A 27332-nucleotide genomic window follows, 5' to 3' on the forward strand; every position below is an offset into this window, starting at 1 on the left:
CATGGGACCGCACTACATCCTGCAACATCTGGACAAACCAGGGGCTTATGTGAGGATCCTGTTTGTGGACTTCAGCTCAGCCTTCAACACCATCATCCCACACCTCCTCCTGTCCAAATTAACCCAACTCTTCTGTGCCCACCTCCATCTGTCGGTGGATCACCAACTTCCTAATGGACAGGCAGCAGGTACTGAGGCTGGGAAAATTCTCATCCAATACTCGCACGATCAGTACTGGCGCCCCCCAGGGATGTGTGCTCTCCCCACTGCTCTTCTCTCTGTACACCAACGACTGCACTGCAAAAGACCCTCTGTCAAGTGCCTGAAGTTCGCAGACGACACTACACTCATGAGCCTCATCCAGGATGGCGACGAGTCTGCTTACAGACAGGAGGTCCAAGAGCTGGCTGTCTGGTGCAGTCATAACAACCTGGAGCTGAACACGCTCAAAACAGTGGAGGTGATCATAGACTTTAGGAGAAACACCCCAGCATGATCCCCACTCACCATCATGAACAGCACTGTGGCAACAGTGGAGTCATTCAGGTTCCTGGGCACCACCATCTCACAGGACCTGAAGTGGGAGCTCCACACAGACTCCATTGTGAAGAAGGCCCAGCGGAGGTTGTACTTCCTTTGCCAGCTAAGGAATTCCAATCTGCCACAGAGGATGTTGATGCAATTCTACTCTGCAGTCATCGAGTCTGTCCTCTGCGCTTCTATAACTGTCTGGTTCGACTCAGCTACGAAATCAGACATCAGAAGACTACAGCGGATAGTTCGGACTGCTGGAAGAATCATCGGCACATCCCCCCCAGCTCTCAGAGAACTGCACTCGTCCAGAGTCAGTAAAAGGGCGAGCAAAATCATTCTAGACCCCTCACATCCAGGCCACGTCCTCTTCGAACCTTTGCCATCTGGCCAGTGCTACAGAGTACTGAGCACCAGGACAGCCAGGCACAAGAAAAGTTTCTTTCCTGAGGCCATCTACCTCATGAACAGCTAAATCCCCCCCCAGAGAGTAAACCAGTGCAATACACAATGGCACCATTTATATTTATAATTATATCTGTTTATCACATGTCTTACTCACATTCCCTTGCATTTGTATAGAACATACTTGTACATACATATGTCTAGTGACTATTTTTTGTATATTGTATACTTTATGTTTTTATATATTTTTTATTCTTTATTCACATATTCTGTCTTCTCATCGGTGTCTTGTCACTTTCATTCTGTCTGTGCTGTGGAAGTTTCTGCCACCAAGACAAATTCCGTATATGTGTGAACATACTTGGCAATAAAGCTCGTTCTGATTCTGATGCTGTTAGACTGAAAGAATTGCACACTTAGGGCACTCATCGTATTTGGTATTGTGAGATTTTGATTTCTACACTTCGTATGATTAAACGGAAAGAGAAAATTAATGAACTAGACAAGTCCTTGTCATTTTTGTGTGTGTGCTCAGAAACACAGTTAAAAGCCAGTTTTCTCATTTTTCTGCCAGTTAATTCATAATTTCTTTTTCATTCTTAAAACAAAAAAAATGAATGAAGGCATCGTAATTCACATTTTGTTTTTCAATTTCTAATCAAAAAAAGAATGAACGCAACGTACACGGACCAATTTGGATCGTTTCTCTGATAGTGTTAGCAGATGCCTTTTCTTTCAGATGACTGTGCATTGCACTTGTACTTTTGTTCAGGATGGACTTGCATATTTTGCAAATGGCAGTAGCACAGGCTTCATTTTTAGTGAGGTATTTCCACACGCTTGATGAACCGCTGCCGGTTAACTGCGGTGACCCACCAGCCTCCTCATCTGTTTTCTTCTCGGAGGCGTCCATGTCGTTAGCGTCAATCACGTGATCAGAGACTAGACAATGTCAAGCTTAAAGCGTCATCACAGAGCAATAAATTCAACAAATCGACGAGTTGACTAGTCTGTGCAACCCCTAGCGCCTAGGTTGAGCGAGAGGATGTGGGTTCGATCTCCTCTCAGCCTGTGTGCAGTTTGCATGCTCTCCCCATGTCTATGTGGCTTTCCTCCAGGTGCTCTGTTTTCCTCCCACAGTCCAAAGACATGCTGTTCAGGTTCACCCATAGTGTGTGAGTGACAGAAAGAGTGTGTCCCACTGATGTATGGATGAGTGACCCATTGTAAGTAGTGTATCTAGCAGTGTAATTCACCTTGGTGAATAAGGTGTGTGGGCTGATGACACTACATAGAGTTCATTGGAATTTGCTTTGGAGAAAAGCTTCTGATACAAAAAATAAATGTAATGAACACATGTTTAGATCTAATAGACATGATAGGGTTAGTGCATCGCTACTTCAGCCTCAACTACCTTTAACTGTGCAGAACAAAAAGGTCGACCTCACCTCTCATTAAGTATTTTACCACCCCGTAATCCTTAAAATAAGGATCGAAATGTAGATGCAGGCATGTCTTGCATTTTCCTGTTTTTTTGTTTTCGATAATTTGTAACAGCACGGCCAACTGTTTCAAACAATGGAGTCGAACGCCAGCTCTCATGGCCATCCCAGTCGGGACGATGGGTCAGACACCTTCAAATGTAAAAGCATCTGCTTTCTCCCAGAGAGGGCTTTCAGTCCTACTTTGTTGTTGTTGTTATTGTTGCTAGTGCTTTGGTAATTGCCAGGCAGAATTCTCTCATTGTCTCAAAGCACTTCACAGAAATGACTCTGAAACATTAAACACTGAAACAACTGGCACTATAATAACTATCATTACATCATGTGCATTTTGCGCAGGCGGTGCATGTTCTAGCAAGACTCGACAGATTTCTCCGATTCCTTGTTTTCTTGGGTTTTTTGACAATGTTTGGGATTTTCAGTGCGGTCAGCTCGAGCTGCCCTTGCCGAGTTATGCCCCATATCATTAATGGCACGAAGCGTTTCTGTTCGGCAGAGAGATGAGTGCATTTGACCCCTTCGAAAGATCCCGCAAGCCATTGCAGCAGCGGTGTCATCTTCTCTTACTTTGTCCAGGTGTGCTTCCCTTTCTCATCTACGTCTGTCAGTTTCTGACAGCTGATTCTTCTTCCGGCTGGTAATTCACCTCAGGCAAGGAAAACTGTTCAAGGAAATGAGGCACTGAGAGGTTACCCCTCCACCTGGATTCTCTTAAACTTACTGCTTAAATCATCACTCATATGCTTGAAAGCGATAACATACAAACAGCAAAGGAAATCATTAATGAATGTTGTATCACTAACGTTGTGTCTTATTATGCCTTTACATCTTTCATCACATGGCTATAACAACCACATTATAATCCTTTAAGAATGGGTTCAGGTAGACAGAAAGTCAATGGCTCGCTGCTTATGATAGTACCGAAGCGCTCCTTGGGCTTTATAGCACTTCTGCATGGATGTACGAATACCACGTCTCTACGTTTACATTCATTAATTTAGCTGAAACTTTTCTTCAAAGCAGCTTGCGCCATTATTCTACGTACACTTATTTACCCATTTATGCTGCAGGGTAACTTTTAGTGGAGCAATTGAGGGTAAGTACTACTCTCAGGTGTGCTTTAACAGGAGAGGGGTTTCAACCTGGAGCCTGATTCCTAAGGTAGCCACTCTTCTCACTATACTACCTGCTGCATGTGGGTAGTATAACAGCCCATCTATTCTGAGCAGAAGGTTAAGTGGTGCAGATATTTCCGGTCATGCTATAGTGTACATCAGCCACTACTGAGAACAAACACCTACTTCAGTGACATTCCTGCTCCACTCAGATGGTTGCAATGTCTTGCCTGCAGCATGGGAAGAGTGATCAATTCACCACAGACTCCTGTGCACTTGGGGGTCCAGGCCCTGCCTTTGGCTATTAGTAGATCATGTGAATGTGGAATTACTCTCTTGGATGAAAACATACCACACTGTTAATACAGGCTGTGTACTTCTTGTGTCCTTTGTAAAAGTCAAATTCTCTTTTGTGAAGTTAACAAAGAGCAAACGGAAAACTCTTCACATCTTCACACGCCATGCTCTTTTGAAAAGGCTGTCAATTTCAATAGATGATCCCTCACAAGGCTCCTCTTTATCATACTATTAAGGCAAGTTAATGCTTTCAGAATTAAAAAGATGATAGGAAGGTGACATGCACAATATTGGCTCACTTGTCAGGCATTATGGCAGATTATTATTTATGAAAAACAAAGTGCACTTCAGAAAAAACATGATTACTAGAATGAATCATGTCAAGACATTGGTGGCGCTGTTCAGATCAAACAATTACTGCCAGCAGACTGCTTTTGGAGCATCCTAGTTTTCAGACAAAACTGAAGAACATGTGATCCTTATTATAAAATTAACATGCTTCGCAGTGCTTGCCCTGGAAAAGACCTTCAGCAACCAATTATAAGAATTGTAAATCCAATAAAAACTTTTTACAGAGGGGGGAAAAAAAAGCTTATTAATGAAAAGCTTTATAATGAGTCTCTGTGGAGTGAAGGTATTCTTGAGAGGTATGTTTCTGCACTGTATGCAATTTTAAAGGTGCAATGTAGTATTACGATTGTACCAGCACCGAGCATTTTGGGTTTGGGGGGATGGAGCAGTTGGATGCTACAGCCACTAGTTTAAGTATGCCTGATGTTTGCTACTACTGATTCATAACCTGTAATCTTAAGTCTTTTAATGATGCTTGACACCTTTTGCAACAGTATGTCCCTCCTTACTAGTCGCTTTCATTAGCACTCTTACTGATCTTTCTTCTAGACTCTACAGGCTCAGCAGCAATATGACTATTTTCTATTTTTTCATTGCTTTTTCCCTTGTTGAAGAACAGTTTAGGCAACTCATTTGTTGCCACCCTTCCTTGCTTCAGCAACTGCATAGAAAGGAGCACATGACTCAACACCCTCCTCCCTTTGCGGAGCATTTTCTCTGTTATCAGCGGCTTTTATTTACAGTACATCTAACCGCTGAGTCATTCATTCCTTGTTTGCTTGGTATAGTCTCATAAAAAGGACCAAGACACCTCACCCTGACTAGATATATTGTTTTCTTACACTGTTCATTACTTGCATATGGTACAAAGCAAAAAGGTACATACAGTGTAATATGTAAGCAAATTCATATTTCATTCATCATTTTAGTTTCAGTGTTTCATATATAGATCCAATTTTACAGATTCGCTTTTAAGCAAATCCAGAGGGTCTAAGCTCCAAATTTTGCATGGTGTAAATGGAAAACCTGAATGGCAACTATGATTACTACATGCTCACTTCCCACCAGTCCCAATCTGAGTTGCATCTGATTTTGCATTTCTGTCACACCATGGGAACAATGGTCTGATATTAAAATCAAAGGTCTGGGCAACATGGGTTCCCTGAATGAAGCAGCACTGGCCATTGTGTAGGTACCAGGCTATGGATAGTTGCCCATGATTCTTTTCAACAGGAATCTGCTCCATATTACAGCCAAAATAAATAGCGGAGAAGTACCACTCACAAAAGAAAAGACAGGATTTTTTTGCAGGCATTATGTTGAAGAAATAGTTTTTGCTTTTGATTTAATGGCTGAGATTTGTATGGAGAGAATTTTATGTTCAGGTCCCAAGCTTAGATTTCAGCTTTTGTTGACAGACATGGTAGAGACCTATGATTCAGGTGTTGCCTGGGAGATATTAAAAGCAGAGTGAAGTTCTCGACATTTTTAATTTAAGCCACGGTTTTGAAGGCTGTTGTATTTTCTCATTGTCCTTCAGTATCTAGAGTAACTGTGAAAAGCCTGAGCAACAGACCATCAATTTTCACCTTAGTTCTACTCCTTTCACAAGTGCTTCTGTCAAATGGGTAATGTTGAATGCCCTTTGAAACTGATGGGGTTTCTTCATATGTTTGAGAAAGGTCCATTTTTTTCCACAAACACTTTCCAAGGCTTTTTCGTTTACTTCAGCTTTCTTGACCCATAAATCACAATTCTTCTATTCACAAGATGTGTCCTTTCTGATGAAAGGCTGCAAAGCAGATACAGAAATGTAAAGGGGAAAAGTGGAAGACATTAGATGTTTATGAAGTATAGTCTGTATCGGAAGTCTCTGCACAGTTTATACACCATAGTAAGTGTACTGTTGAGATGTGAATGTACAGCTATTCAGTGCTTTGACATGCTATGCTTTTATTTTCAGGAAAATAAAAGTTTCAGGAAGAAAGACTATGTATTCATATTATTTATTTGAAAAGTTGATAGAGATAAAAAGCTATTATTTTTAAATTTAACATATAAGCAGCAAACTGCAGTTAGGAGGTCAGTTTTTAAAACCCCATTTCAATGAAAAAAATAGTAATTCAATGTAAATAATGTAACATTTGAAAAATCCTGAAAACACTTAAAGACTGTATCAGAGCAGGTTATGTTACTGATACTGGTATGTAGACATCATATGTTGTATCTCCTTCTTTGCTGGAAAAATCCCAAATTTAAAATACATTAATGTTTTATAACCAGCTTATCATTTTCGTTGAGTTGATGATACTGGACATTTGTTAAATTACTGGCAAAGAACACAATTTGTTTTTGTATGTGTGTGTGTGTGTATTCAACAAATTCATCCTAATTTTGACACTCAAGGCTTACGAAAGGAAACAATGTCCCATTTATTAAATGGACAATAAACTAAAAATATGTAATTGTATGCATTGTTTATTTTTACAGATTCAATGGCACGGCTCAGGACTTCAGGGAAGGCACACAATGATATTACAAAGTATAAACCCTTCAGTCTTATTGAACTACCACAAATTCCAAATGTGGGATTTATATAAAGAGCTTCACAATGTGTAGATGCAAATCTTTTTGGTGTTCCACATAACCTGCATTGTGACATAAAGCTGCATAATGAAACGCCAGTTCTCTCTGAAAAGCTGGCTCTGCATCAATGCTTTTAATTCATGCTTTAGCCACATATTTCTTTCAAATCCTCTATCAAGATCATCTCACCTTCGACCAGAGATCTTTGTCTCCCTGTATCATAATCAAATGGGCTTTGGACCACAGATGTGTAATAACACATTCGCATTTAAAAGAGCTCTAAAGGTAATTAAATATTGTATTACTTAAGGATTGCCTAAAAAGATGAGGGCTAAATGTGACATTCCATCTTAGCTATGGATACATACTACTTCTTCGCTGCTCGACTGAGGTACAATTTGATGCGCAATTATATTTTAAAAATTGTTTCACTATGTAGAAAAAAAAACTACATTTTGCCCAATAGCCATAAATAAATATAATAAAGAAGAACCAAAATAATTACGTCAGGTGAGTTGTATAGATGTGAAAAATACCACTCGGACAGAGAACAATTAATTAAGATGCTGACATTTGGGCACAATTATTCCCTATGTAATGGATTATTTGATTAGGTTGTTTTTAATTTCCTCCTGACCTTCGGCAGACAATAAAGATTCCGTTTTGATTTCAACAGTGTAAACATGCTTTATGCTGAATGAGACTGAAGGGAAAAAAAAAAAACAGCTAAAGCTCAGTACTGGTTTAGAAAAACAGGCACAGTCAAAGGTGATCTTAAGTTAATTTTAAAATGGTAATGAAGTCACCCTATTCCATTTGTGTAAATGGCATCGTAAAGAGTTCAGAGGCAACATTCTGTGTAGAAGGTGAGTCTCACAGTTGCTGTTTCTTCCCAGTTACTTGAAACGGAAAAGAAAACCTACATTTTGTACTAGATAAAAGAATGCTTTGCAACTGTATGGAGCTAAATGTTAATGAATGTACTGCAAAATATGTAAGGACTAGGGTGCATGTAAGAATATTTTAAATTACTGCATTCTTATTATGTCTGAATAACAAGTCTCATTACTCCTAGGTTATAATGGGACAGAGGAATCTGTGTAGAGAAAAAATCCTGAGTGTTTTGTTCGTTTGTTCTGTGGCTTTTGGAGCCTTTCCCACCAGTCTCTCAACTGACTAATTTATACAGTTAGAACAAAACAATGCTAAATATAAAGTTGGCTCTTGCTTGTAGTAGTTGTGTATACTACAAAAGACGATATCTAATGTCTACTCTTTTTCCTTCTTCTGTTCAAGGAAAGTCCCTATACTGTATCTACTATTGCTTTTCTAACCTCTCAGTCCCTCCCCAACTTCATTTTGGTTTCTTTTCTGGTAATATTCAATTTTCTTCTTTACCTTTATGCCCCTTGGCTTAATTACTGCACACAGATGAAGTCAAATATGTTCAAAATGCACTTGATTTTCATTATATATTTGTATGTAATCTTTATTTAGCTGATACTTGTGAAGACAAAGCTACTAACACTTGTTTACCTAATTACAAAGCAGAGTATTTTTATTGGACTGATTCAGAATAGACATTGATAGGTACCTGTTACATGACGGCACTATATGTGTTTGAAACACCAGATGCCAATGTGTAAACCCCCAACCATTCCATGAGCTCTGATGCAGCTCCTGTAGGTGATCGGGACCATTTTCCAAAATGCTGGAATGGACCTCAGTGGGCCTTCGGAATAAAGCATTTGAAAGCATTAGTTTGCTTTGGTTACTGAGAACCCAGTACCAGCAAATAGGGTCAGTACATTATATTTCTGCTAACTGTTGCCCACCCACTGCTATGTTGATTCACAGACCAATACAGATCACTTCACTGTACACTGAATGAGCTCCACAGATTAGAAATTAAAGCTATTTACACAAATATGTTTCATTTACAAAACTATATCTTGATGGAAAGGTTTAATAAAACATTAAAACATATTATTTGTAACTATATACTGTAGTTGCATTATTTGTTCATATACCTTTAAGAAGGATGAACTGTTTGATCCCCTGTTGTTTGTTACAAAGGTGGTACCCCAGACCTCCACACCCTATGAGCTGTTGTATGGCAATAATTCAGAAGAATTTCAGAGCTCGTTAGAGAAATCTGAGCGGAGAGTTCAAACCCAAGCAAAGATGAGGTACAGTACTTCACAGACCAGCAAGCAAAATTACAGTCTTGGGGTCACGCTGTGGCACCACATTAACACATTGATCAAAGATGTTTGTCATATTTGAACAGCTGAGACTCAACACAGAGACACTTTGGACAAGGAAGTAAAGTCCTGGTACTGCCGCCAACCTCTTATTCTAAATTACTCACTAAGTGGCGAGGACACTGCAAGGTCACCCAAGTTGCTGATGTAGATCATAGGGTTATTTACGGCGACAAGAGTTATTCATAACAATTGTATCACCTCAATATGTTAAAAACGATAGGAGGAGGTGGACATGATGCTTGTCACACTGATTCCAGATAAAGCTGAGCTTGGACCAGAAACACCAAACATAGCTCAAGATATTCCAATCCCTGTTGAGAGGCGGCTTTCTGCAACACAGCAAGCACACATGATTAAGTTGCAAGCTGAGTTTTCTGATGTGAATTTGCCCTTCCTGGGACGCACAAATTTCATAATGCGGGGTATACATGCTCAGTAGTTGTATGACGACACCCCTGTTGCTTTCCTATTAACAAAGAAAATATTTTGAAGGAAAAGATCAACAAAATGTTAGTGATGAGAGTAATTTAGTGCGGCATACAGGAGTCCAGACCACATGCCAATCTCCCAGACTGACAGCAGCACCTGGGTCGAGTTTATTACAAACAAAGATGCACCAGGTGCAGTCAGTTGGATTAATTAAAGTCTATTAATACAGAGACCCTGATAGGAATGTGGAGAGTTGGTGTTTGGAGTTTTGTTTTTGTGTGTTTTGAGTTTGTTTTCCAAAGTGAAGATAGCTGAAATTCATTTTGCAGCCTGCAGAGAGAATCCATTGTTTTCAAAATGAAAGGAAATCTCTTTTGCATTCTTGACACCTTTCAGTTTATATCTAATTGCTACATTTTTATTTGTGAGACCCCTTCCATGTTTCAGCAAGCAATGGCAGGTATGATATGATCATATTGAATACACTGCAGGGTAAATGGACAATGTCCATGTCAATGACTGGTAGTCCCATATGATGCATCTGAGACTGGCAAAGTCATTAACATGAGCTGGGACTGTGTCAAGCACAGTTAAATTTGCACTGTAGAGAGCAAGGTGTTGCAACTTCAGATTTTTGTTGGTAGAGTGGGGGTAAATATACCCACAAACAAAAATATAAAACTGATATTTTTATAATTTGTTTTAAAAATATATAAATAATATTATATATAAGTTTTAGTTATATACCCAAGTCCAAAAAAGCAGCTGAGGTCATTCTAGGGATGACAAAACAGATGTTTTAGTCAACTTTTTCAACTCACACAGTCGTTAGGCATAGTCCTCACTTTACTCACTAGTCCACTCTGTGTTTTCAATTTATATTTACTTAGCTGATCCTTTTCCACAAAAAGTACCTTGTAAGTGCCTTCCTCAAGGAAGAGGCAGAATTTGGACATGGGTCCTTTCAGTGGAATGTGGCAGCTCTAACTACCATGCTACTTACACCGGTAGTAGTGCCTTATGAAGCTTGACAGAGAGGGCAACAAGTTAACAGAGGCACTTCTTTATAAAGATTGCTTGCTCACTATTGTTAGCAGCTCGTCTAAGCCAGGGTTGCAGTGGTCCGGAGCCTGTCCCGGAAGCACAGAGTGCTAGGCAAGCCAGGGCACACCCCTGATGGAATACCATACTATCTCAGGGTATTTATGAATATTAAAAGGGGTTTAATGTTGAATGGCTGTATGTTCTAGGTGACCCTTGAGTGAACTGCTGGTCTAGGCACTGATCCACTCATAAGAAATAATAGCAATAATTTCCACAGTTGCCTTACAGATGAATTTTTTTGAGAATGAATGTCCTTTGGATAAAATTGATGGGTGTATTAGTGACCACGGGTTTCCATCTCCAGCTTTCTCTTATAAGTGCTGGCTGAGTACGAATGCTACTTTAGTTGCTGAGTAAATGCTTCAAGGGGCAGTGCCACGCTGAGGGATTTCTACCATCTCACTGAGTGTTCTGTGTTCCCATTATGACTATCAGCAAACTACGCTCCTAGGATGACTATGATGAAAGTTTCTTCTCTCGCTTTGGGTGTGAGAGAAGAATTTGCATACACATGGGTGTTTGTCAGTCCTAACTACTATGGATCTAGCCCAGACTCCATGATGTATGTACAGTCTTACCTTTTGACTATTTCGTTCATAATGAGTTCCCAGACATCCTGAACTTTATTGCTGCCCAATGGCCACAAGTATCTCAACTGTCCTATGAGGGTCAGGTTACATCATATCAAAGAACACTGAAGAAAAGATTCTTTTGAATTTTTTTAACTTCATAGCAGTGCTTAGTTTTCTCAAATTTCCTTCACTCGTAGTGAATGGCTAACGATTGATGGTTCTCATGACTGAAACATATTTCTTAATCAGAGATTTCTTAACTGGAAGGTGAGGATGGACACCAAAGATAATACACTGAGTACTAAGTTATTGCATTTGGTTCCACAATAAATGGTTAAACTGAGGCAGATGTTAATCCCATTGCTTTTTTTCTTCAAGGTGCAGAAAAGTGTGAAGCATTCTTTTAAAATGTACTGAGCATTCCCCTGCTCATTCTCCCAGCCGTCAGATGCAGGATCAAGAGTCATAAAGCCTACTGCCAGGAAGCTAAAATGCTCTCATGGGTGCATGAATACTGGGCTGTAGCATCGTGCTTAAAATGCACCTCCGGCATCTTTTCATCAATTTTTCCAGTTTCAGGTAGATGTGAACCCAAAAGTATCTTAACCTCAAAAGTGTGTGCTCTACAACCTGGTGTCTCATAGGATACATTTGGATGGGCTTGCCCTCTCCTAGCTGGGTGTTTTATGACATTTCCAGAAAATGAGGACTAAAATGCTAAAATGATAATTATTCACTCTGCCGGCTGAGTCATAGGATTTACGCGCACATGCTGTACATCATCAAAATTTTTGACACCACTTCTCTATGGCTTATTTTGTTGAAATAACGGCAAAATAAACTCTATTTGTCACACGATGATAGGCTTATCTACTGTAAGGAAATGGTAAGATGCCGAAGATTAGTTACAGTATGGTGTAACATGTAAAACCATAGGATTGAAAGAGGGTGTTTTTCTTCTTCATGTCATATTATCCCTACATTGACTATCCTTTTGTGTTCTCATGGGGCCAAGCAATATGGTTCCTCCTAGAGGCTCAAAGCTAAATCCTCTATACCCAAGCATTGTTATGCACAATTCATTGTAAAATGGTCTGAAATACTTCAATCTGCTAATCATTATTTTTTTCGTCAGGTGAAGTACAACCTGTCAGTATCACCTCCATGTGGTAACCCTTCATAACCCATTCAAACCGCATGACTTTTACTGTCCCACCTAACACCAACATGGTGAGTAATAAGATTTGTGGTACTGATTACATAAAATGACAACTATTCAGCTGCTGCAAATAATGGGACAGAGAAGAATGTTAACACTATTTCTTTAAGCTTGATTGGCTGTATAAATCCTGAAATGGAATATAGTAGTCTGATGCATGAGTACATTACATTTAAAATCCTATCGGGATCATATTTATGTTCAAAAGAACTGACTGCAGGACGTATGAGAAGTGGCTCAGAGGCACCCACAGTGGAAAGTTGTCACCTCACGAGTTAATGTTTGAGCTGTTTCACACTCTGGTCCCTTACATTAATTCCATTATAGTTTAATGTGTACAAAGATATTAGTATTTGATGGCATAGGTGATGGCAGGGAAGTTTGTAATACTCCTGATTAAGTATGGTTCGTCCTTATTAAAGTTCATGAATGCCCTATTAAAGTTCATAAAGTAACTGCTAAGACAGAGCTGGGAAAATACAAATGCACTGTAATACATGGAAATTGCAGTATGTACCCTCAGGGTCTACACAGCACTGTTCATCATACATCGTTTTGTTTTATCCCTGGTCTCTCGGTCACCCGTTTGGTGGTAGTCTTTCACTGTGCAGTTGTGTATGTCAGACAGTTCCAGGAGATTCATAGCTCTAATTTCATGTGTGTAGTTTTATACGGTCTTTAAAAAAAAATTATGTTAGTGTTACGTGGTCCCCTGTGCCTATTTGTCTATTGTTTTGATGCATCTGTTACACATTTAAACTTGCATGGAATATGCATAATTTAAATCTGCATCATTTACAGTTATGTATGATATTTTTGTTATTTTTTTCAAATTTTTTGTGTTTACAATATATACCATTATAAAACATATGTGCATGGGATTACATGTTTGCGCTCAGACAAGCCATTGCTGGCCAGTATTGCAATCTGAATGAATTATTAATATTAAGATTATACTTTTCAAAATATTAAGTGATGTGCGTGTATCCCAAAAATGTATCTGTAACCTAAATTGGACTAGACTCCCGTTTTATTTAACGTTCACTTGCTCGTGGGTTGCAGCATTTCAAAGCCTGTAAAGTCACTAGTCCTTTGTGTGTTTATGACTTAATTCAATTAATATTAACATGTTTATAAGTTGTTACTGCAGACAAGAATCTACAGTTTAGGCAGTAATTTAGAGTTTGTGATAGAGACATACAGATTGTTGTAAGTAGCTGATTTAGACATTGTAAGGTGAATGTAAGAAGTTTACAGTGATGTTGGTTTTTCAAGAGAAGGGTGTCTGTTTCAGCAAAAATGTTTTAGGGTACAGTCGCACCCAAAGGTGCACCCATCTGAGTTACACGAATGCGACTTTATGAGACGTTTCCTTTCATACCTCAGCTTTGATTTAAGAGGTGTTGCTTTGTGTTTCCGAGGACCTCATCTGAATTTCACACAAATCCTGACAACTCCGCACATTTACCTTTATTCATTTTGCAGACACTTTTCTCCAAAGCAATGTACGGTGATTATTAACTAGTATTTAGCGGATACCTTTATTCAAGGTGACTTGCAAGGTGCTAGATACACTGCACAGAAGTATCCTTAGTGTGAATGTGTGTGTGTTATTTATGTGTACATGACACTGCTGCACAGAAGCATCCTTTGTATGTTTAAACAGTGCAGTAGTGTAATGTACCCATAAATACATATACACATACAAACATGCATAGATGCATAAATACACACATATACGTACATACATACATACATACATACACGTACACATACACTACTGGCAGTCGGGGCCGTGTGAGGAAACCCGTGTGAACACGAAGAGATGCAGTCGGACATTTGCGGATCAGATTTATAGGCATATTTATTCTGTGTAGGTGTTTTTATGGTTTCAATTTTTATGTTGATTATTTATGTGTCTGTTGGAATTACAGTGTATTTTATAAACGTTTAGCATTATACGTAATTCATAATTTTTGTGTAGAAAGAAGTTTATTTTAGCATACCCCATAAAGTTTATGTGGTGACAGCATTGGACAGTTTTTGACTTTATGTCCCTGTGTCAGCAGCAGAGCAGTTTAACACACACATTCACACTCAGGGCAGTTTAGCATTTCCAGTCCACCTGAAGCACAAAATGGGAGTAAATCCACACTTTGCTCAGCGTACGGTATATAGTAGCAATGAAAGAGCTGAATGAGGGCAATACAGTATTGCACAGTAATTATAAAGAGAAACTGACTCATGATGTGGTGTTGCAATACGGTAAGTAATGTTCATTTTTTTAAGTAATTGTTTTCACTTTGATGAGATTTGGTGGTATTTCAGTACAAATACATGCCACTTTTGGGGATTAGAAAAATCTGTACCATTAAAAACAATGGTAATTACATCTTTGAGTTATGAGAATTTACTTTATAAAGTGTTTTTAAGAACACATTACCTTTCTAAGGCAGGGAAGACTACTGCTGATCTCCATCCACTTGTTACATCGCCAGTTTACCTTACCTCAGTGTTGCTTTTATTCTTACATTTACAGAAATATATGCTTTCTTTCAACTACAAATATTTAAATGTGTGCGCCCATAGTTTGACATAATGTACTTCCATTAAACTCCTGCTCAGAAGGTTTTAATTGCCAATAAAGTTTACTTTACATTTAAAGAATACTAGGGCAAAGATGTGCGTAACCCCTCTGAACTGTTTAATGACCATTTTTATGAGTGGCGTAAACACTTCTGTCACAGTTCGTAATTTTAATTTTCTTTTAATATTCCATGATGAGTTCTTGATGTTTTCTTGCAGCCTCTAACCTTTATACAGCGTTTGTAGGGATATGCTGCGGAATCATTGATCTAACTAATATGCATTAAATTTAACATTTAAAGCCTCAGGACAACTTAGTTTTTACACTGAGTGTTATGTCTGCCTTCAGTCCCTGACAAGATGCTGAAGAAGAAGTAACTTGCACTAATTTGAAGAGTGCTCCTCTGATCTTTTCTTTGGAATCAGATCATTTATAAGTCTAAATTATATTTGTTTCAAATCATCACACCTAAAGGTGAGTTCATAAAATACATAATCAACCATTTTCATTGTTTATGGCAATGCTGTATATGAGAAGTGTTCAACATAATATAAATAATCCACAAGTGTGTTATTTGCTAATTATACCATTATGTACCTCACTTCACTCACAATGGTTGCACTTTTCGAGATGAAATCGTTCAAAAACTGTTCAGGCTAATCTTTGTAAATTAAACTTTTTCTTAGTGCTCATCAAAGAAACTGATGTTGACAACATTCTTCAAAAACTGAGACTTTACGTTAATTTTTTCAGATAAGTGTTCATGTTTATCCCTCTAATAAGTTTTTATTCCCAAATTTACTCCAGTCACTAATTATGCTAATTTATATTATTAAAAGTTTCACATTTTTACACAGATAATGATTTCTGTATAGACAAATAATTAGTGAACCTGTTTAGGTCTACGCTTAATTATCCCCACTAATATAAGTACCTTTTTTTCTGGCTGTTTGCTCAGAGCAGTGCATATGTAAAAATATTCCCTTCCTGATCAACAAATTTCCACAGAAGCAGATTTACAATTGCAGAGAAATGAAAGAACCACTTGACTTACTTTTGCCTCATGGATATTACTTGAACCAGAATATATCAGCGCTGGTATTCCTTTACATAATATATAAACCCTCCATGCACTGCTAACCTTGAATTGCTCCATAACAATTTGGAGAAAAAATGCCTGAATACATTGGTCCTCGTAATTTGTTGTTTCCAGCGTCATGTTTTATTGCCACAACACAAATGTGTCAAATGAAATGTGGCATTTTCAGGTTCCATAGCGACAGAAACGCTGAATGATATTACCTTAAATTGCACATTGCATGGTACCATGTACTTCTGTGCATTCAAGCAAAGCTTTTTTATGTCAAATATGTTGGAAATATTCTTCCAGGTTTAACTTTTACGGACTTGAGTGATGCACAAGTACAGCATTATACTGTATTTTTCTGCTGCTTAGTATGCACCCCTTCGAGTTCACGGAGCAAAAAGGATCATAAACCCTAAACAAGTTTAACCTCCTTCAATCTTTCAAAGAAAACGTTCTTCAGAAAAAGCAAGCTTGAGCATGTGAAGGATGGCTGGGTTGTCATGGAGACCAATTTTGATTTCTCAGACGTCCCTGCAGAGGGAGCGTATTGATTCTTTATTGGAGATGACATCCCATAGAATTCCCCCACCAAGCAGCATCCTATCAATTTATCCCTGGATCTGAAAACCAGTTGGATGCCACACCAGGACAAATTCCCCATTGCTGGCAGAACACCAAAAAGTGACCACTGCCATGTCTTGTACCATTTTGTCAATTTGTCATTGAATTGTGATGTATTTTGTTGCAGGGTGGAGCATTCTAATCAGGTGAAGCCAAAGCTTGCCACCGTTGTAATTATTAGTGCAAATGCGATGCCCATCGATGAGAAGGAAGATACAGCTGCCAAAATCTTCACAGCCAGTTTTTAATCAAAACATTCCTTATCCCAGCTCTTTCTGGGTCACTTGGAAACCACCAGCAGCTGTGTGGCCAAGAGGCCTTCAAAATAACAGCTCGTGATAAACAGGTAATAAGTCTTAGAAAGGTGGATTAAAAACAGCTAATTATTTATGTAATTATTGCAGTGGCCAGGCAGATCTGTACTGCTGTTATAGCAAATTAACCAGGGACCCAGTGATTATGGAAGATAATTATCTAATTATTTGAATTAACAGAGGAGCCCAATGATCTGCTTTACATATCTTAAGAGTGGCATCTGTATTCAGTGTCAAACTGAATATGTAAAGCGCTGTGATGAAATCAACTGGACCAGTAAATTGTCGGCTGCGATTAGCTTGGGAAGCTTTACAGATGTAAGCATAAGCACAGTGTAAAGTCTCACGCTCATGTTCTCCACACGTATTCGTCATCCTGGGAAATCAACTTGGATTTACAAATTGACTCTTTAATTATACTTTTATTTTTCGCTCACATGTATGACCATCAAGGCAAAACTGATAAACCACACAAAGAAGACAATTAACAATATAATGGTACAGTGCCACTGGTAACACCATCATTTAGTTGTTGCGTCAATCGCTACGGTGTTCATAAAAAATGGCAGCCATGCACTACTAATATACTCAATATAATATACTCAATATGCTAAGCGTATGCCCCGGCCCTGGCTTTTTTGGGAGCCCTAAGCAGGATTTTAATTAGACCCCACTCACCTCACTGTGTAATCAATACTACAGTATCTTTTCTCGATTGACTTCATGCAATTACTGTACACAAACTTAGTGTATATATGTATACCGCTTAAGTTTGTTGGATGTAGTAAAATAAAAGGGGAAAATGATTTTTTTAAAATAATGACAGCGAAAAACAGTAGAATTAATATCAAAAAATAATATTGAAATATTGAGAACTTCCTATTTCTTTTTATTAATATTTAAGCAGGTAACATGTTTTCTCAATATATTTATTTAATAATGAAAAACGGCACAATTCCCTGTCTAAGGCTGCCACTTCATCCAAGTAAACACAAATTGAATAACATTGCAATTAAAAACCTGGAAAAATACTGCCTTAACTTGCTTAACTTGTACCTTTCTTCTTCATCTTCTTTTATTCTTTTTCTCTTCTCCGCTCCTTCTTTTCTGGGACATGATTGACATTCACCAGTTTGTGCTCATGGAATTTGTGACATAGCAGCTCACTCACAGACGCACTCTTTTGGGCAAGACTAATTTGTTAGAGGGCCGCCCGGCGGCCATGGAGCTTATGTCGCTTATGAGGTAGGGCCGGCTTTGCCTGTCAGCCAGCTGCCATTTGCGTAGACACTCTTGGACCCAAAAGAAGTACCACCCATAACAGGAGCAGTGGACATCTGACAACTGCTCCAGCTTCTCCTGTCCGCCCCAGTGGAGTGACACCAATTACACTGAGCCACCGTTGAACACCAGGTCACAGCTACTATAGACACAGACGAGAAGCAACGAGAGCTTTCACATTGAAGCACAAAATCGTTGATGCTGCCTAAAACACTGCTAAAAGAAAATGACAGTTGGGATCCAAAATGGTGTTTAATAAGACTGGCTGTTCGGTCAGACACCATGAAATAACACAAAATATATCTTACGGAATTTGCAAGGGATGCTTCCATACGCACGCTGCTCTTTTTGCACCTTACTTGCCATCACTATTAGAATTACAAAACGTTTTCTTTTGACAGCGTACAAAGAAACCCTTTTTACAAAACATGTTCAGAATACTTCTCGCTCGGTATTTAGGAATGATCCTTCCTGGCCATGGATTCAGTTTTTAAGACATATACAAAACATTAAAACAAAAATGTGCTGAGGCCTGTTTTAGTTCTGTGCCCTTGACAGTGGAAAGAGGTATCTTTGCATGGCCGCGATACAGTAGGTCATCGGGTGTAACGGGTCAACGTCTTTGAAAAAGACATCTGGCAATGCAAGTCCTTTTTTGCTGTTCAGGGCCATCTCTGAAATTCCTTAACCATACACAACGTCAATATGGGGCTGATTAAAGCAATCAGCCCCCAATCACTATCCTAGACAAGTGATTACTGAAATATTAATGCCCATCTTGTGGATGACGCGGCCTCGTTTCATGTGAACCGGGTACTCCCCTGGTGAGATACCAGGATGCACAGCTGGCAAATCAAATCAGCTTCACAGGACACAGGGGGCAGACATGGAAAGTATATAATCCATGTACAGTTGATGAGCACTTCTCATTTTTAGCACAGGTCCACCTCTCCCTGCTTGGCATGAAGCAGTCCAGTCAACCAGAAATGTAAGGTTCTATTTCTGCAACTGGTCCATCTGAAAGTACCAATGCATGGAGCTGACCAAAAAAATCACCTCGCCTTTCATTTGTTGTATTTTTCCATACTTAGTTCTAAAAGACCGTTAGTAGGTGATTTTCACTTTAGTAACATGAGCAACAAATTGACTATTTGAAGAAGCTAAAATAGTGTCTGTAACATTTTATCTATTGTAGACGACTTGACTTAATGGCTGCATGCTGTATTTGTGTAGAGCAATTATTGTAGCATTAGTGGTTGGCATTTTTATATTTTAATAAGGGTTGTTATAGTGCAATAATTCATTGTGCTCTACATATTCTGTCGGAGCAACTTGAAATTTTCATCCTGAAAGTGAAATAAATATGTGGATTTCATTCTTAGCATCTGAACATTCCTCTGAAATTTGTTTTTGGAAGCACACAGTAATTACACAGTGCTCCAAGTGGCAGTCTGTATTACGGGCAAGTGAAAAATTAAACTGGGTGTTGCACCCACAGGGACATTAATTCTTTGAGTCCTCGTTAGTTCCCATTTCCAATAATAAGAACTTTTAGAGGAACCTTTGGGCAGGTTACATAATAAGAATGACGATTCTTCCACTAACATAACATGCTATAAGATAATACATATAATTCACTATGTAACATATAAAAATAACATTAATAGTGTAACCAGTTTATATATATGTACAGTAGGAAATAAAACAATAAACTCCAGCAGCTTTTTTAATAAAACAGTGACTTTTGCTGCTGGGGAAACAAATCAGATGTCTCATGATGAACACAAACAGTTAGACTTAGGATAGATGATGTGTTTTCTTAAAACTTATTTACTTTTGTCATACTGAACTTTCTGTTACTATGTTTTCAGTGTGATCAAAGAAATTCTTACATTATTATAACATGGGTAATATGTATACTTTTAGCTGATAAAAGCCATATAGGATACTTATATTAGCAGATCAGGTATTGTACCTTGACCTTCATGCGGTGAGGAAATCTATCATTAAGTGATTTTGTTTAGACTTCTTTAAGTAGTTATGATTTCTTGTTCCCTCTTTTGAAAAAAAGAACAGCTAGTAAATTCATAAATGCATTTGTTGTGGTTTCTCAGTGGATTTTTTTTTTATAGCACAGTATCTAATAAAGCTGTCTTTGCTTTGAAAAACCATTTCTTCAAGAGGATTTTGATAGTCGCAGAAGTTTGGCAATGCACGTTAATTTATGAGCAACAGATTTCTAATCTCACTGGTATAGCAAATGTACTAGCAATTTAATGCACAGTACTTAGTGCAGACAGATTCAGTACCATACACTAAAAGACAAAAGATATGTGTATGCTGGTGGATTTAAGTTCATAGTTTCCCTAGTCATCATTTTGTTATTCCATTGCTTAGCTGACTTTTACAGAAGAAGGTACCTTATTGTAAAACATATTTATCTATTTCTGTAGTGTTGGAGAAATTAAAGTTAAGTAACATGACAGTATCGCCCTTCTCATAACTGGAACCAGCAACCTTCAGCAGGAGAAGCAGTGTCATTAACCATTTCCAATCCTGACCATTTCAACCTCTGATGCACTGACTTTTCCGTTTACATGTGCAGTGATTGTGGTCTTGTAATTGATCCCTAACACTTGAACAGCGGACAGCAGAAGAAAATACAATGAAAAACTGAAAAAATATTTGTACTTCCTGAAATTCAGAACTCTACTGGAGAACTGTCTATAACTTGAGGAGCCAGTGTCCTGAAAATTTTATTGCTTTGAAATGTTCTCCGCTGTTTCGGACAGAACTGTGTTACCCCGTCTGGCCTTTGCAAGTGTAAAGGGTGCCGCTTGCAAGAATGATGTGCAAGATTACCCTGCAGCACTCTGGCACCACACTGTCAGTGGAAATTAATGAGCAGTTCATTTGCAACAAAACTGATCTTCTCAAAACTGATTCTGGGATTTAGATACAGAATGTTCTCTGCCCTGGTAAACAATTTTAATTGTAAACACTTCTGTCACATTTTTATCAGTAACAAAAAACATGTCATATCCTAGTATCCTAAAAGCCTGTCTGTTGTAAAATTTGCTTAATTCACCGTGTGTTCGCTTTCTTTTAAGGACAGCTGTTCTGTATCCTTGGACGCCAATGTCTTGGATACCAAGACTCACCATGTATAAGCTTCCTAAACACCAAGTTTGTATAAATTATTTCCAATGCCACTCTGTACATTATCATTTCTGGATTGAACATATCAAAAATCTTTCTGTACAAACAGGCTTACTTAGACAATGATATCCTGGAACCTTCGGCACAGCTTTCTTTTTCACTTCTCTCAGTATACTTTATTTCATAAACTCATTGCACAGATTTTAAACTATTTTATACAGCTGGAGTATTTTCTGGAGCAATTCAAGGTAAATGGTTAACGCACAGCATTAGCAAAAAGTGGGGCAGAACTTGCAACCTTCTGACTACCCAGTGCCAGTGTCCTTAACCATTTCTGCCTGCACTAATATTTTCAGGTTGTTTTACCACTGCACACATGAGAGCTCAGTCATTCTTGACCAAAAGGAATAGTATGAATAATTAGACAAATGTGAGACTATTTGTGAGTATACAGTTCCTGTTATTATAAATACTGCCCACGAATGTTGTGAATAAGCTGTTTGAGTCACTGCACAAGGTTCTGTGTCTGTTTTCTTGTGTGACAGCCTGTTTGTCCATATGTGTGAAATATCCCTTTGAAAGCCCTTTTCTTAAATGTTGAGTGCATGTGGGCAGCTTAATGAATTAGAAATGGGTCTATAAAAAGTTCTTCCTGTTGTGAGGATCGTGTGTTGACATGAAAGCGGCAAAGTGACTTTAGGGGGAACTAATGCGATTCAGAGACTGTCCTGCACCTATGACTCCATGTGACCTTCCTCATGGTTTGAACCAGAGAGGTCTCCAAGTCTTTACATCTTGTTACATGCTTGAACCCATTTCAATGGCTGAATATGTTTTTATTTATTTAACTTTATCAGTGATGTGGTTGATGCATTTTGCAATTACTTGCTGTACTGGATACATTTTTGCTTTTTCATATCCATAGTTGCTAGAACAAGGGTTAATCTAAAATTTGGGTTGTGAAATCTTCACCATGCATTGCAAAAGATTGGAAGTGAGAGATCCAGATTACGTTACCTATCAGTCTGATCAGCTTGTTTCTAGTTTGAGGAAGAGATGAATCCATGAGTTATTCAGTTTTTAATTAAACTCATGAATGGTATTGTATTTAACTTACTTGCATTCTTATTTCCTAAAAAAATGGTTAAATGATCAGCCTAGAGTGCATCACATCCTACACTCCAACGCTCCTCAACCCCTGGCTGCTCGGTGGGTCCACTTACAAGGGATTGAAAACCAAAAGTCTGTAGGTTCCTGGTTTTGCCACCGAAGTGGTGGAATGAGCTCCCTCTCTCCCTCAAAACAGCTGAATCCTCTTGAATATTAAAGAAGGGTTTAAAAACATCTCTTTCAGACCCACTACTCTCCTGGTCATGTAAAAATTACATTTTTTAGAAATTTGCATCCCACCATCTCTTACAACCATATTCGTATTTTGTGACTAAATTCTATGGGCAATACCTAACGAGGTACCATCTTTCTGCGCTCAAGTTCAATATCCTGTATGCATTCTTGAGGAAGAGTGCTGTTAAAGACCATTTGACAATGCTGAAGAATACTTTACCTTCTACACTGAACAGAGATAACTCTGAACTACTCGATCCTTTCTGAATTCTCCTCAAGGATCTGCACTCCTTCAAAATAACTCCATTGCTTCTCCACATGACCTTCAGCATCCTCCAGAACCTATGCAATAGCTTTGTGTATTGCTTTTAGACCTTGAAGGGTACTCTACCTGGGCCATCAGTTGACCTTGCGTTTGCTTTCCAAACAGTCTGTTGTAACTTCTGTCACGTCCAGAGGTAACATGGACACGGTCGTGTTTTGCTGTACGTCCAAATACGAAGAAAAAGGGTGATGTTCTGAAAAGCAGAATGAATGCATTTATGTGCACGGTGCAAAGAAAGAAAGTGCCAAAGTGAGACAAGGAACATGTAGCGAAGGGACGCGCTGAGTGTTCTTGTAAGGGAAACTGACTGAGTATACAGTAATAAGACATAGACTGGGCAGAGACACAGGACTGGGACAAGGGTGCGGAGGGCAGGCGCAGACAGGACTGGAGCTTTCAACTAGAAAACAAACACATTGTCAACAAGACTTTAGAAGGATGTAAACATGGAGCAAGAATTGATAGATAATCGCTAGGAAATGCAGTACAGAGCTGATTAAGAATCTGCAACTAAATTTTTTTGTCCGTCACTCTTTTTACGTTATTGGGGATTTTGGGTTTATTTGGTTCAGATGTGGCTGAGTGGCCACCCTGGTCCAAGGTAACCAGTGGACTACATAAGGACCTATACAGCTCCAGCTCCTGGTCTCTGGTGGAATGGTTGCATATGGCTTGGAGGTAGGTGTCGATTTCTGACTTTGAGCAGAGGACCTGGTACAGCATTTCTGTCCCAGCATCTATGTAATGAACCCAAAGGGATCTGCTGGAAACGCTACCCCTTTCTGGCCCTCTTCTTCATCCTTCTCTTATTCCATCCTCTTCCACTGAATGCACCTTAACTCTCCAAGCGCTAATCTTTGCTCTTCTCCATGTACCTTAACATGATGTCATAATGACCTCAATTCCTGCCTCCTGCCCTGGGCCCTCCATCCTCTGTTGCTTTTGGTGCATCCTGGTTGACCGCCAAACCTGTCTGCACTTAAACTAAGCACAAAGGTTAATTTCCATTCATCTTGGCTTTTCCATTTTACGGTAAATTAACTGTAAGGCTCCAAATAAAAATAAATGGCCACCAACTGTAAAAGTCATAGACTCATAGACTCTGACTCTTTGTGAACTTTAAAGTGAATATTGCAGTCTCCCTTGACTTTTTATTTATTTACAAGTTCTAGAGTTTATACCTAAAGCTGCATAACCTCTTTGGCATCACTGAGGTTCAGCACAATGCAGTGGACAGCAGAGAAAACGCAATGGGTCTCCTAAGAAGAGTGAACCTCTGAGTCTCGCTCACCTTCTCGTTTGTCACTGTCAGGTTTCCGCCAGATATTTATTTAACACCCAATTTCATTTCAATTTAACTAATCTCAGCATGGCGCATCAAACAGAGTAACTAAGACATCAATCTATTCAAGGTTTTACAACCGGTCCAGTTAATATAAAGCCTCACCTAAGTATTGGAGAAAGATTTTCCCAGCTGGGGATTCATTCGGTAAAACTATGCAAGGTCTGATCCTAGCATATTTGTGTCCTGTTCATTTATAAGGATTGCTGACCTTGGGAGAAAAAAAAAAAACAAACCTTTTACAGACAATTTACCTAAAAAATGTTAAAGTATACCCTTACATTGTTTGGATATATACAAGCAGAAAAAAAACAAGCATAATTTTTATATAAAAAATAACATTTCAGTTTATTTCAGAAGGGGGGTGGTATGGTGAGGTGGGGTGGTTATGGCCTGTGCCTGCTGTGTTGCAGGTGTGGGCTTTAAGCCCCGCTTGGAGTGCTTTGTGGGGGACTGGTGTCCCATCGAGGGTGTGTCCCCTCCCCCTTTGGCCTTGCGCCCTGTGTTGCCGTGGTTAGGCTCCGGCTTGGGGCAAGCGGTTATAGACATTACATTGCATTTTTTTTAGAAATCCCTGAGCTCCATGTTGTTATGCTTACATTTACACCATTTATGTTCGTATGTTCAGTGGTTCGTGTGTGGCCGTATAACTGTGTTCATATTTGTTGTATATTTGTTGTGTATTCTGCAGTGGGGGGCGTGGTGGCGCAGTGCGTTGGACTGAGTCCTGCTCTCCGGTGGGTCTGGGGTTCGAGTCCCAATTGGGGTGCCTTGCGGCGGACTGGTGTTCCGTCCTGGGTGTGTCCCCTCCCCCTCCGGCCTTACGCCCTGTGTTTCCGGGTAGGCTCCGGTTCCCCGCGACCCCATATGGGACAAGCGGTTCTGAAAATGTGTGTGTGTGTGTGTGTGTGTATTCTGCAGTATTATTCTACCTTATAGCTTAGAGGGAGACTGCCTAGTGCCAGAAGCCAAACAAGTTGGAAGTCAGCTGTGTGTTCCATTGCACATGTTCCAAACTACAGTAAAGTCTTTAAACAACTAGATGTTAAAATCCATTCAGAATTACTCACCCTTATTTCATACACTCCCTCACTATAAATAGTTGCTTATCCTAAAATAGGGTCAAAGTGCTCCAGAAGCTAGTCCAGAAGTATAGAGCACTATGTTAGGCAAGGTATGCTCTGGACAGGACTCCACCCATTTGTAGATTAACACAGAGCCACTCATTGCGGACGGTTTAGCATCACAAATCCACCAATGAAATATGTCTTAGAACTGTGGGAGGAAACTCCCGTGAACATGGAGAGAGCACACTGACTCTTCACAGGGTGAGCGGAAATCAAACCTGCATTCAGTCACACAGCTATCGTGCCACTCTTGAATCTCTGCTTATACAATACCCCTTGTCTCTGCTCCGTACAGGTGTGACTGTTCTTTTGCTCCCAGGCCTGCTCTGCCTGCTTTCCTGTTCACTCCGCCTTGATCGAGTAATGGATTAGCCTCCTAGAACCTGTAGGTATGTGCTTTACATCAAGAATGGACTGTTTTGACCTTCTGTTGCCTGTTTAGATCACAGACACCAGTGATGTCTTGAACATCTGGTGGCCTCTATCCTCTCAGCCTTATTTCTTCTACAATTCCCACAGGTCAGCTCAGCCATACCCTCCATGTCCACGGAGTGAGACGGGAGCATTAGCCAGCGGAAGGGCAGAATGAGAGCACACACCTGAACACCTGGGAAAGGCTGGAAGACCCTCACATCTCTGTATCTCCTCTTCATCTCAGGAGCCTGAAGCAGGGATAGTGTTGCAGCTTCTCCTGAAACACATCTTGAAATGCAGCTCCTCCTCCCTGGAAAGAAAGGCCTCCCTTAGCAAGTGGCCTGTTATGCCTGTTTACTGTGTCCTAATCTAAATTGAATCATATGGACAAAACAGTTTCAAGCACAGTAACAGAGCTGATATAAAATAGACATTTCAAAAATAGAAAATGTCTTGTAGGTGTTTACAATTTCTTCAGCGAGATATTTATTTTAGCTACTAAGGTTAAGGATGTTGCTAAATTAAGTGTTTTTACGGATACCCCCTACTAATGCTGAAGAACATGATATATCTCAATGACTTAAAAATCACCTGGAGGAGTACTATTCTAAAATCCTGACTGAATGTGTTAGAGAAGACAGCCAGATCCATTACCTACACTGCACTACTGTCTGTGTGCTGCACCCAAGTCTGCTATAATCCGACTGATATTCTACCGCAAGTTACTGACAGGCGGGCACTTGCTCGTTGTAAATCACTGTTCCTCAGCCATGTCTCTGAAAACAGGCAATAGTTCATCAATTGCCAAAGTTTTTTGGAAGAACTGACATCAGCCCCCCCCCGCAACATCAGTCGCTCTTTACTGCAGCTACACGTGGAATGCAGATAACTTCATCCGCTGAGCTGGATTTCAGTGTAATTTCCTGGTAACCCAAGAAGGATTGTAAAGAATGCATCTGAAAGAAAAGAGACTAAGTTAATTGATATTAAGCTCTACAGTGCACTTATTTTTGCATCAGCATCGGACTGTAATTTGTTAGTCCGTGTGAAATATTGTCTGGGGTATATAAACATCAAAACATCTCCCCTGGAACCCAGAGATTTGACATGTTAAGTCTTTAATTATTCTGCTATTCATTCATTTTGTTGCCCAGGTCTGTGACTATTGGTGGCCCACATTGTGACAAGTCTATAGCTAACACAGCATCAAGGGACAGCGAAACGCAGGGTAATTAGTAAACTCAAACGGAAGCCCAACTGACTCAGTGTACCACTTCTCCCAAGGTCCTTCGGAGGAACAACTTCAATGACAAAGGAAAACAAACACCTCCGAGCTTTGAAATGCATCCTCTG

General features: G+C 39.4%; 1 long non-coding RNA gene across 1 annotated transcript in view; it reads left to right on the forward strand.

The window, feature by feature from the left end:
* LOC108936139 (uncharacterized) overlaps positions 1 to 26815 on the forward strand; it is a 45718-nt gene extending 18903 nt beyond the window's left edge. Inside the window, exons 2-3 of the long non-coding RNA XR_001966254.2 lie at positions 25861 to 25954; positions 26085 to 26815. This is a non-coding gene — a long non-coding RNA (uncharacterized LOC108936139). The remainder of the gene's footprint in view (positions 1 to 25860; positions 25955 to 26084) is intronic.
* The last annotated feature ends 517 nt before the right edge of the window (positions 26816 to 27332 follow it).

Source organism: Scleropages formosus, chromosome 4 (assembly GCF_900964775.1).
Source record: "Scleropages formosus chromosome 4, fSclFor1.1, whole genome shotgun sequence".
Taxonomy (NCBI): Eukaryota; Metazoa; Chordata; class Actinopteri; order Osteoglossiformes; family Osteoglossidae; genus Scleropages; species Scleropages formosus.